The 12,802-nt window shown below is 36.0% G+C and overlaps 1 protein-coding gene across 1 annotated transcript in view; it reads right to left on the reverse strand.

The window, feature by feature from the left end:
* Tmtc3 (Transmembrane O-mannosyltransferase targeting cadherins 3) overlaps window positions 1–12,802 on the reverse strand; it is a 217,841-nt gene that overhangs the window by 47,830 nt on the left and 157,209 nt on the right. The gene's annotated exons all lie outside the window — the stretch shown is intronic.

Raw genomic sequence — 12,802 nt, forward strand, 5'->3', positions numbered from 1 at the left:
TCTGTTTTTTCTTACGATTAGTACGCAGTAGAACAACGGAAATCACTTCGCCATGTGTTCAGAAACACACGCTACATGTGTCGACGGAATGCATATGGCTTGTTCTTCCCCTCGTTTGTTCTTTTGTTTTTACTAGGGGTCTATAGAGAGGATTTCTTCGGAGATTTATAATTTACATATTTTATACCAACATCTAACCTATCATACTTTTATTTTGTGGGCGAAGGGGAACTTTCAAAAGCTACCCGGCGCCATGGGAGCTACGTGGTGTAATGTGGTATTTTTACTGCACTAAAAATCTCCCAGTGGCCGTCCTCGGCGCTGCCTAGAGGACAGCGGGATCGACTGAGGAACGGAACCGGAGTCCTTCGAGCGTGTTGTCCCATTGGGCTCCGCTCAGGTGAGCTTGACGCTCGCCACACCGTCTGGTGTGCACGACGGTATGCGACCATACATACCGCCGCCCTTCCCGGGGTCGCTGACCGGGCGGTTTGAGCTCCCACTCTTGCCGTCTGCAACCCCGGAAGCCCCCTTTTAGTCGCCTCTTACGACAGGCAGGTGATACCGTAGCCCTATTCTGGTCCCGGAACTACAGGGATAAACCTTATATCATACTTAACATACATCTAACCTAAGAATGTAACAGACAGACAACAATGCCACTCACTAAATCAATTGTCGTAGGAGTATTTGAAAAGAGTGTGTGATTTTTAAGTATCTTCTTTAATAATTCTAAATTTCAAACTACAATATGATGTTGTTACCACCAAAAATCCGAATATGTAAACACAAACTACAGTAATAAAGGAAGTGTAAATTTTTATTATGTTAGTAAAGTTACTGAAACAACAGGAGTTCAGTAACCTTCAATATTGTACAGTGTAATATGAACAACAACTATTTACCCGAGCTCCTAAATTATTTCGTATCACATTTACTACATTTTGCATTTAGTAATTCATTATCTATTACAAAGGAGTTCTTTATTTCGTAGTGGAGTGTTTACGAGACAATTCTTGTAAATAACGACAAAATATTTTCCACTTAAACCTTAAAAGGCCAAGAAAATCCGTTGCTCTGCTTTCATTTTGTAAACAGAACGGCTTTTTCCGCGAAAACATTTTATGAATCTAAAATCTAATATGATCTTACGCTGTTTGTTCAGAACCCTTCAAGGCGTCGGAAAATTACATTTTGAACGGGGATAATTGAACAACGATATAGTTGAGAGCTCCGAAAACCACTTGGTACAATCTTGATGAAATTTATTATATTAGACAAGTTATTGAAACGGTGTAAATTGTCCTAGCCACGAAAATAGGGTTAGGCGTTTGTTCCCAATAACGAAGTACCCACCACCTTTTGATTGGTTGTCCCGAACTTTAAATTAAGTTAACGTTAACATCCCCAAAAATTTTAAGTGTTTTTGGAGCCAAAGTCATAATTGAGTTCTTATAGTTTCTGCCGTACTTTTTCTTATCTCCATTTGTTAAACTTCAAAGGTGGCGTGTTAAACATTTTCAACAGCCTGAGAGCTCATGCATGTTGTAAGATATACATATAAATTATTTATTATTTTATTGTGTAAAGCATTTAGTACAATAGGTCAATAAAAATACATAAAGTCCAATTAAATGCTACCTTTATAGGTGTTACATATGTCAAAATATAGTTATTTAAGTTAAGTTATTACATGTACGCTGTTATTTGATGAAAAAATAGAAAGAAAGAAAATGAAAAACCCCAATTGTTATTAACCCCTTAAAACTCTATTAAAAAGTATACCATTATTCTACCATAGTACAGTAAACTTTCAAAAAGATAATCAGGCACGTATTTGTCGCCGTGTGGTAAAACGTAAAGAGGAATCCATGTTTCCATCTCACTATAAACCATAAACTATAGTGAGTTAGTGATGGATAACGATACAGATATGAATATATCTACATTTGGTTGATACTCTGTAATCCTTGCTAACGGCGAATGAAGTAAATTGAGCAATTCCACGCTATATAATCTTCGGGAAATCACAATTTTGTATGGAGGGCGCGATAATAGTACGAGGAACGCAAACACAGTTATCAATTTGGGTCAATTGTACCGTAAGCTCTGAAAGACCCTTAGAATTGTAAGAATTTATTCTTCGTACTTATATCTTAATACAAAAGTTTCTTTGTTTCGGTGTTCATGGAAATTGTTTTGGAAGTATTATAAGATAATTTTAAGGCTTCTATCGAAATACTAAGCCAATATATTATACTTGTACACATTCCATATTGTTGTCAGCTAAGATAAACCTGAACATTTTATTTCAAAGGTGAATATGGTCTACTATTATCTACTAACTAACACTGCCATTAGAGCCTTAGTTAATGGAGACAGAGCACAAATTTTAGAAACTCCTGTTTTTAATTTGATGAGTTCAGCTCTTGAGGCCTTAATGTAAACAGAAAGATTTCTTTTACCATTTATTACACCGCCTTTATGTCTCACACCCGGATTTAACTAAATAAAATAATAGTGTAAATTTTTAACCCTCATCATAAAGCTGTAGGTGACATGTAATTACAATATGTAGCGTTTAAGCGCACGTTATTTTATATTTTCTAAAAGAGAAAAGCCCTGAAGAGGTGGGACGGGAAGTCGCCCAGAGCTAAAGGTTACCTTTGAATAATCCGTGGGTTCAAGTCGATGTGCTATTACATGAGAAAAAAGCAATTTAGATCTCAGTATAATACGTCGAGATAGGCCGAAGTAATATCGTAACAATTACGAAGATAAGGAATGGGGGAAGAAAGTAATTGAAACCTATTGTTGGCGTTATCGTGACATGACTTGCTACAGGCGCTGGTATTAATGGTAACAAAACAATCCGGTAGGCCTCGAGTACTTGAGTTCCAAAAATAATTTGGCAATCCTTTATGTTCCATAGCTCGATAATTTTTTTCCAATACTAGGGTAGATTTCGTCCATTTTAACATGAACCAATTCTATTGCTATTCTATTGCTAGATAGAATGTCAAGGATTATTGGGCAATCTTTTTCGGATTTTTAAAACAATATATAACTTATTTGCATAAAAATATTATTAAGTACATAGAAGATTGGATTGGATGCCTGGCGTGTAGTATTATAATATAATAGCAAAGGGAGGAGGGAAGGGGAGGGTGTGGTCTCTACCTCTGGATATTGTAGGAAGCGAAAGAAAGATTAAGTCAGAGAGATTTATCAGCGTAATTTTTGCGAATTTAGTCTTCCATTCCTTTCATCATTGCCTTTAATAAACGAAACTTACTTCCTAAGGAGGTTTTCGTCGAGATCAAAAAATAGATTTCTAAGAATTGACGCATTAGCCCGCTTGTTCATTTATTACTTCTTATAGAAAAATAAGCAATATGAAAGAGAAGATTATTCAATAATTCGAATACAGTCACAACCGAATGACAATTTATTACTTACTTTATTTTCTCGTTAAACATTTCATTCAATTGTAAATGCACGACTGAATTATACATTTACATATTCAAATTGTTTAAAGAATTTCACTCCACAAAAACAACAGTTGCCTCGTTAAAGTGTATTTTGTGTTTCATTATTCGAGAAAGAAATAACTTTACGTAATTACGACGTACAGACCCGTATAGTGCCTATCTACGGCCATTGTAACAGAATTCATAATATAATTGAAAAAGAGAACTAAAGAATATAGAAAAAGTTTTTACAGGTAAATTGTTTCACAGAAATTAACAGTAAGAAATTCTTGGGTCCTTTTTTCTTCAAAACTTCAGTAGGGATTGTTTTATTCGGATATTTTAAAAGTACGTTTTTGATTTTTTTTACCCGGCGAATGCTTTCGAGTGTTTGTATTATTGTATGTATGTCTGATTCTGAGGCACGATTTGCAACTTAAACTTGTCAAATTTCAATTTTGACATAATAAAAGGTGTCAGGTTTGTACAAATATTGGAAGTAATAAAAACCATAATTTTAAGGAGTCGAGTTTTTTCGTTTTTATAATAATTCTCCCCCAAACTTTTTCTTTGACTCCCGAGGGAAAACCATGCAATCCCGATAAAAGACAAAAGACAGAACAGACACAAGAGGATGTCTTAACACTTCTTTTTATAATATATGAGAAGCAACGAGACTGCAGTGTACCTGATGGTAAGTCGGTGGGTACTACCACCTATAGTTCTCTCACCACTGATACAGATGGTTTACTGCTCCAAGGACCAAGTTGGAATGTAAATAAGTACGAGTAAGTCTCCCTTACCACACTCTTCATACCAAGGCACAAATACTAAACTACGTTAAAACCTTTGTATTTAATTGAGGCTCATTTTTCCACACTGTGATTTTTTTTTATAATATAAGAGTAGCAGACGAGCATGCAGTCCACCTGATGGTAAGTGGCTACTGCTGCCCATGGACATCTGTAATCTGTAATCAACCTTAGATAGGATTAGACATTCCTACCTGAGGTCGGCCACAGATGCGCCGCTACCCCTAAGGACTAAGCTGGAACGCCTCGGAAAAGTCTGTCTCCTTTACCACACCCTTCAAACCGGAACACAGCAGCGCCTAACACTGCTGTTATTAGGTAGAAATAAGTGTGGGTGGTGCCGCCGGAGTCGAACCACAAAGGGTTCTACCACCATCAACTTATATATTATTAGGTAATTATAAGGGTTATTGGAAGGACAGATATTTACGGTCAAATTAGAATGTCACTAAGTAATACGTAAGGATATATACCTGTGATATATACTTTACCGTAGTCTTGCGGTAAGTACACATTACGCGCTCCGCAACACAGTGACGTCAATACTTCGTCACATACATATATTATACGTTTATGTTTATATCGAAAATAAATGCTTTTAGACGCAACCCCTGACTTGAGTGACTGTGACGTGGTGATACCGTTCTTTCCGAAGACGAGTCCAGGTTTGATTCTAGAGCAGTATCGGCGGTCGATAATATAGCTGCTTTTTACAAGTTAGATGCAACGATCAAACGCTAAACCCCGTGCACCTTTGAGCGCCGATAGCAGCTACTTCTTGACGCTTAATGCAGTACGCGTTTCCGATACTGAAACCGAACTCATCATGTAGCCAAGTCGCGAATTGCCGAAGCTAACAGTAGCATGTCTATTAGGGTCTCTAAAAATAATTAAGCGTTCTGTCCTGCATGTTTACGTATTCAACTGTGCCCATATTGTTTGAGCGCCGATAGCAGCTACTTCTTGACGCTTAATGCAGCAATGCCTTTCCGATACAGAAACCGAACTCATCATGTAGCCAAGTCGCGAATTGCCGAAGCTAACAGTAACATGTCTATTAGGGTCTCTAAAAAGAATTAAGCGTTCTGTCCTGCATGTTTACGTATTCAACTGTGTCCATATTAGCCTCGACAAAAGCCTATGTTACCTTTATGATCATAGGTGTTATTTATTTTTAGAAAAAAAGCGCATGTTGAACAATTCATGTTTAAACAACGTACACCATGTCGATCAATCAGTACACATTCGATAACATTTCGCCCCGAGTATTTTGGCGGAATTAATAGCTGTTATTGATGGATGTTTCCATTCATGTTACTTGAACTAAACTAACGGATACGATAAAAACCTGTACACCATTTAGTTCGGCAAACAGAAATGAAATTCTGTATCAATAAATTTATTTACCTACGTGGATTCTATTTTGTAGAATGAGGTAACGATTATTGATTGATATCAAATGTATAAATTGGGGCCGTTTTCGGAGGTTTCAGTGGTGGTGAATTGATCAAAATCCTTTCTTAGCGGATGCCCACGTCGTAACATCTACCTGCATGCCAAATTTCAGCCCGATCCGTCCAGTGGTTTGGGCTGTGCGTTGATAGATCACTATGTCAGTCAGTCACCTTTGAGTTATATATATGTAGATTTCAAACAAAACTGAAATTGAATTGTTTTATTTCAAATAGTCTATCAGTGTGTGATCATTGAATATAAAATGCCAACTAAACATAAAACTACAAAGCCGTTTGCTATTACTGTGTCAAAAGCAAAATCTATCATGGCAATTAACCAATAGGTTTTATCATCATTGCGTCTAGCTCTTTGAAGGCTTGTTGTATTTGTTATAAAATATTTATTATTTACAAAACATCAAGAGATAGTTTGTTTGTAAACGTGAAAACAAAGCACTTTCAAATGTTTATTATCAAAAACAACTCCATTTATTTATCCACTCTTCAAATTTGATGTGAAGCGTCCACGGTAAAAACGAAAATTGAATTCATTTAGATCATCCATCAAAGTCTTTCAAGAAATACGAATTATTATTCTTGTTTCACAAAAAACCTCTTATCGCTAAGCAGGGGAATATTTTAAATGTCTTTCTTAACACAACATGAGGATGGCGGATGATAAATTATTTTTAGGAGTGTATTGGAACATAAAATAGGTTCTGCGGTAGGTATATAACATTTCTGAACAATGAGATAAATAAGGAAGACTAGCTTGTTTTTTGTTAACGAGGGGAAAACTTTCAATGGTGCCGTGGAAGTGACACAGGGTTATGTGGCATTTTTACCTAAAACCCCCCCGGTGGCTGTTCTCGGCGCTGCGTATAGGACTCCGGGTTCTCCAACTGAACGCAACCGCAGTCCTCTTGGCGCGTTGCCCCGTCGGGCTCCGCCCAGGTGAGCTTGACGCTCACCATATCGTCGGAAGCCCCTTTTTAGTCGTCTCTTACGACAGGCAGGGATACCGTAGCCATATTCTGGTCCCGCAACTACAGGGGCAAAGGAAGGCTATCTGCAATACTTTTTAAAGTTCTGTGTCTGAAGGGTAAAACCAGCACCCTATTACTATGCCGTCACAGTTGTCACAGAGCACGGGTCTTGAACCGTAATAAGTAGCTTTCCACCTTTCTAGCGTGTGTGTGTTAATATGGCTGGCATAGTAACAGTTAATAAAATTTAAATATAATTAATAGTTAATCAAATTAAAAGCAATAAAAATTATGGGGGTCCCGATCTAAGACACCGGAGTTTTGGCTAATTTATGGTTTTCGAAAGGAAAAGGGCGCATGAAAATCCCTAGCGATCACATATTCTACTTTCTATTTACTAGTCTATCCCGTAAGACCTGTACCAGCCGAAAAGCTATGCACTCCTCAAAATATATAGGCATAAGACCGTAAAAACCGCCCTTGTAAGGTTACAAGTAAGTTTAAGTGAGAGAACTTAAAAAAAGGATAAACTTGTAGTGGGCGTCTCAGTCTATTTGCTGGACATTGGGGTGATTTTTATACGAAATGAAAAAAGTTCGGTCGAGCTGTCCCTCGCCGTCACATTTTTACAACTGGTACTAGGGTTGCCACCTTGTAAACTCTGTATATACACAGTAAATATGATAAAAGTGCCTCAGAAACTGAGAATATCCGAAATTTACGTATAAATGCATACGAAATCGTCATTTAGAGTACGTTACGATAATGATTAAGATAGAAACCTTTTTAATGATTTTGTAAAATTATTTCATACTAGCTGACCCGGAAAACTTTGTACTGCCTCAAAATTTATTTATTAAATATATTTCATATAAAATATAGCCTATGTTACTCGTGGATAATGTAGCTTTCGAAGAGTGAAAGAATTTTTAAAATCAGTCCAGTAGTTTTTGAGCCTATTCTTTACAACCAAACAAACAAACAAAGAAACAAACAAACAAAGTTTTCCTCTTTATAATATTAGTGGAGACAATATCGCATTATTTCTTTTCAGACTGAAATACGTGTAGAGTTTGATACTAAATACAAAAAGGCAAAAAATGTTATTATAGGTTGTATAACATATAGAAATTTTCTTTTCCTAAAAATAAAAATACGACAACATCCAGTAGGTACAAATTGTTAACAGATTGTTTTTATTAATAACAGGCGATAGTCGCCAACCCTACACTCCGCAGATAATGCCAAGCTTTTATTTACTTACGCTAACTTATTTAATTTTCTCTTCTTTACAACATGTCCTGCATAATATTTAGCGTAGAAGGATCCGTACTTTATCAATTTTTATAGATAGTTATATATTTTTATAACATTGAATTAGCAAACAAGCATGCAGTATTATTAACCCCAGATAAGATTAGATTTCTTCCTGAGGTTCATAGATACGTAGCTACACATGACGATGAAGCTGTCTCCTCGGATAAATATGTCTCCTATAGCACACCCTTCAAATTAGAACAGCAGGTAGCAGCGCTAAAACTGCTGTTATTAGATAGAAATAAATGTTTAGTAATTATCTTACTGATATTTTTACGAGGCGATTCTAACTTAGTATTTAGGTGTAACAACGTATTTGTGGCTGGCATCTGGTATAACAATTCGATTCGATTAAAGACGTCTATTTGCGGTAGAGACCTATTAGAATTCAGATGGAGTTCAAGGTATTTTGCTATTTTTATTTTATTTGAAAAAAAAAGTAAAATATTTGAAACGCTTACGTGGGGTGGGTTTGACATTTGAAACAGACACATGACATGACGCATTTTACCGCATCTCCAGAGTTGCATTCAAGTTCAAATTCTCTTTTTTTTAAATCACAATTCATGGGCTAAAATGACACAAGTAGATACCGTGCCAATTCCACTCTCCTGCGAGCCTAGTTGCTCTAAAAAACCTTACAGCTTTTTGTTTCCTAGCAACGCGTCAATATTTTGTTGTTTACGGTTCAGCAACATATTTCTCAAATCGATAACAGATAAAAACGAAATTCAATTTGTACGACGCTGAATTAAATTCTACTCGACATCATATTGAACTTCTCGGGGCCGCATTGGAAGCGGAAACTCCCGATATAAAATTATAATCTCCAAGGCGGCAAAGGTTCAGTCACGTAATGATGTGTCAGTTTTCTCAGTGACGATGGCGACGAGTGACTCTGAAAATTGGATTCCTTTATTGATAACGAGAGGAAAAATCAAAGGATTGGGCCTCGTTTTGTTCTGCCTGAATATCTATTGGCGGAAAGTCGATCCAATTGTATTTGAATATGAGAGTATTAAAATTATCATTGTCTTTGTCAAATGTCAGATATCTTTAGTCGTCATTGACTACTTACCATCAGGTGTATCATGTGCTACTATAATCTCACAAAAAATATTCATGTGAGTTCTCTCAAAAAATAAAAAAAATATGTGTTAAATTTAATCCGCCTTAGATCGGTGTTGTACAATCTTCATACTTGTGCCTTTTCACCCTAAAATGAGACTCATACTCAGTAGTGTGACAATAAGAAGCTGATGAATACATAAACTATCTATATTATATCTAAATTACGAAATACCCATTTGCCGGCACGATTGGATTTGTCTTTGTGGCAGCATACTCTATCGTATATGAAGGCAAAAGGTCGAATTGCCTTTGTTTGAATGAATAGACCTAATTATACCGCAGATAATACGTAGATTGGACCACGTTTCATATCGAATGAAATGACTAGAGACCTATACCTATTAGCCTACATAAAGGACTTTTTGATAGACGTTATTAATGGATTCTGGCCGGCACATCTGTTCAACAAATTATTGAAATTCATCCATTAATAATTAAGGACATACATCTATTAATTAATTACCGATTGCTCGAGCGCTGCAGGATGCAATTAATCGGATTGCTATAATTTAGATTGCATTAATATCTTGCAGTTGCCACTAATATATAATGTTGAATTTAAAATTGATCTCAGTTACACATTTATGCTTTAAAATGTTTTATATTATCAATTTATTTGGGTACATTAGGTCACAAATTAATAAATAGTTACTACGTAAATTAGGTTTATCTTAAAAGTTGACTTCAATAGTGTCGATCCAGGGCGCAACTTCCGTAATCGTTTCGCGACATTTCCGTTACAGCTGAACTCTTATCGGGGTCTATAGCCAAAAGTAGGTTGGCAACTAAGTTCGCGACATTTTTTAAAGTATTTTTTTCAATAAAAAAATATAATTTGTAAACGTAAATTTTAAATGTACGAGTACTCGTAGTTTACTAGTTCTTTTTTTAAACGTTCAACATGAATTTCAATAATTTCTTTGGTAGGTATCAATCAATTACTCGGTTTCGATTCGAAAAAATCATGTAACGAAATTGTCAATTTTGCGTCAGTTTTGAACAGCACGGAGTTTGAAAATTCCTTTGAATGATCTAAAAATGAAAATAAATTAACTCAAGCAAGAAAGAGAACATGAATTCGGGAAACAAACATCCTCTATCATATGATGAAAAACTTAGACCATTAACATTTAACAATTTACTTACTTACTTCATAGTAAAGCTGCAAAAACAAAGATGGCGCTTACCTTTAGAGATTGGAATATTTATAGCTCACAACACATCACGTGTACGGAAACGTTGAATTTTGCAATAAAGCGGCAAATTTATTTAGGCGGTAAGTTGATTGATTAACTGCGAGATGAGATGAGGCGTTTGCGAAGACGGGATATCTCGTTTAGACACAATCAATATCCGGGGATGGAGGAGCACCTACAGCTCATACGATGTACCGTAATAAGGTATTACGCAACATGCTAGAAAAATCTGTAAGTATTTGTTTCGATTTATATTCATAACAATTCAGTCTAAATCTTATAATTTTGAAATCCATTATTTTTAGTATATTTATGAATATCTGAAACGTTAGTCGACATATTTCATGTATCTAGGGGGTCCGTTCGAAAATGAGCAAAATAACAACAACAACATCAACAACAATATAGTTAACCATTTGTCAACGTTTTTTTTTTCAAATTGTTAACAAACAACAATCTAGTAGTTTGTTAAAAATTTGAAAAAAGGCCGTGACACACTTAAAAATTGCTATAGGTCCTACTTTATTACTGTATTTTTTAGGACTCCGCATAGGGAGGAAACTTATACTATTCCTATTACTTTCTTTTTTTTTTTTTTTTTTTTTTTTATAATATAAGAGTAGCAGACGAGCATGCAGTCCACCTGATGGTAAGTGGCTACTGCCGCCCATGGACATCTGTAATCAACCCCAGATAGGATTAGATATTCCTACCTGAGGTCGGCCACAGATGCGCCGCTACCCCTGAGGACTAAGCTGGAACGCCTCGGAAAAGTCTGTCTCCCTTACCACACCCTTCAAACCGGAACACAGCAGCGCTTAACACTGCTGTTATTAGGTAGAAATAGGTGTGGCGGTGGTGCCGCCGGAGTCGAACCACAAACGAACTTCTGTCTGAACGTCCCTCTATCCTACGGTAATTGGTTACCTATCCACCTAAAGGGTGGCGTCGTTTGAACCGCATTACGTTATTATTTTTTAAAACATAATATACATATTTTTTATATTTGGTACATAAACACGGAAATTTATTCAAAGTGTACGAAAATTGGTTTTGGACTCCAATCACTAGTTCAGTTGTTCTGATATTATAACGTTCCGACCGCTGTGGGTTATGTTGATTTTAATAGAACCTTTTAACAATAATAACCCTTTACTTCTAAAGGGATCGTCAAGTTATAGATTCGATAGATAGTATAAACAAGGTTTTGTGTGAAAGTGTTCGAAAGCCAAAATATTTGTTTTCTTTACGAGGTTTTCATTTAATACTCAAATTAATTATATATTACAAGGCTCAATTTATATGCATACATATCAAATCAAATCAAATCAAATTCGTTTATTATGGAATGTAGGTAAGCTATGAATGTAGTATGAAGTAGCTATGAATGTAGGAATGTAGGTACATGTACAGTTATAAAATAATATTCCTCTACATTCCCGCCGCAAGCGGGCATATAATAATTATAAGAAATACAAAAAAATACAACTACAATACAAAAAATATGTACTGAATGTTGAACTATAAGCATAACTACTATGTTTAGATAGAATATGTCAATTTAAGCAATAACGGAGCTTTTTCTACAGAGATGTGTTGATAGCCTAGTGGTAAAAAATCGGTCTCTAAATCATAGTCCGAGCTTCAAATCTTAGGTACGCAAGATTGAAAACCGTCCCGTTAGTTCTAAGCCTAAGTCATTTTGTGGAAAAATGTAATACAAAGTGATGGAATGATCAGAAAACAACTACATTAATTTTCAAATTAAACACATTGTAACTATCCTTATTACAAAATCGATTTCCCAGGGGTTGTTACGCATTCTTCATCAGAATCAAATAGCAGTCAGTGGTGGGGTTGATTACAAATTTAAAGGGGGACAGTGACCACATAAGATCAGATGGACTATTTGCTCCCTCTGTATCTTAAAGAGTCATCCACAGAAATCTCTCACCAACTTCAAGTAGAACGGTATTTCTACCTGTACTCGATTACATACGATACTACCCCTGGGGGTTAAACGAACCGCGCGTAGTCGTAGTGTAGATCGTAATCGATCTGCAAAGTTAAACAACGTCAGGGCGGTCCGAACCCGGATGGGTGATCGCTAGAGGCTATTTCCAGCGTGTTTAAGTTCGTAAGGACACATAGAGCTATCGGACCGTTATTATTGCTTGAAACATTTTCACAAGCTTTAAAGGTGTTTAAAACATCCGGCTCGGTTTGACAACTGCAGATATTAGTTTTCTAACAGTTTGCTTTGGAGAAGCGTAATGAAGTATGATCCGGTATGTGAAGATAGTCATGGACCAAATAGTGAGTTAAAATCAGAAGAAACTACACAGTTATAATACTACATAAACTGATGACAAAATGCTTATGCAGTGGTGCTTTTAATCGCTTTGTAAATGAAAACATAATGTAGTAGTGTGTGTA

Source organism: Epargyreus clarus, unplaced genomic scaffold (genome assembly GCF_041222505.1).
Source record: "Epargyreus clarus isolate Ecla_fem2 unplaced genomic scaffold, WU_Ecla_fem_2.2 ptg000023l, whole genome shotgun sequence".
NCBI lineage: Eukaryota > Metazoa > Arthropoda > Insecta > Lepidoptera > Hesperiidae > Epargyreus > Epargyreus clarus.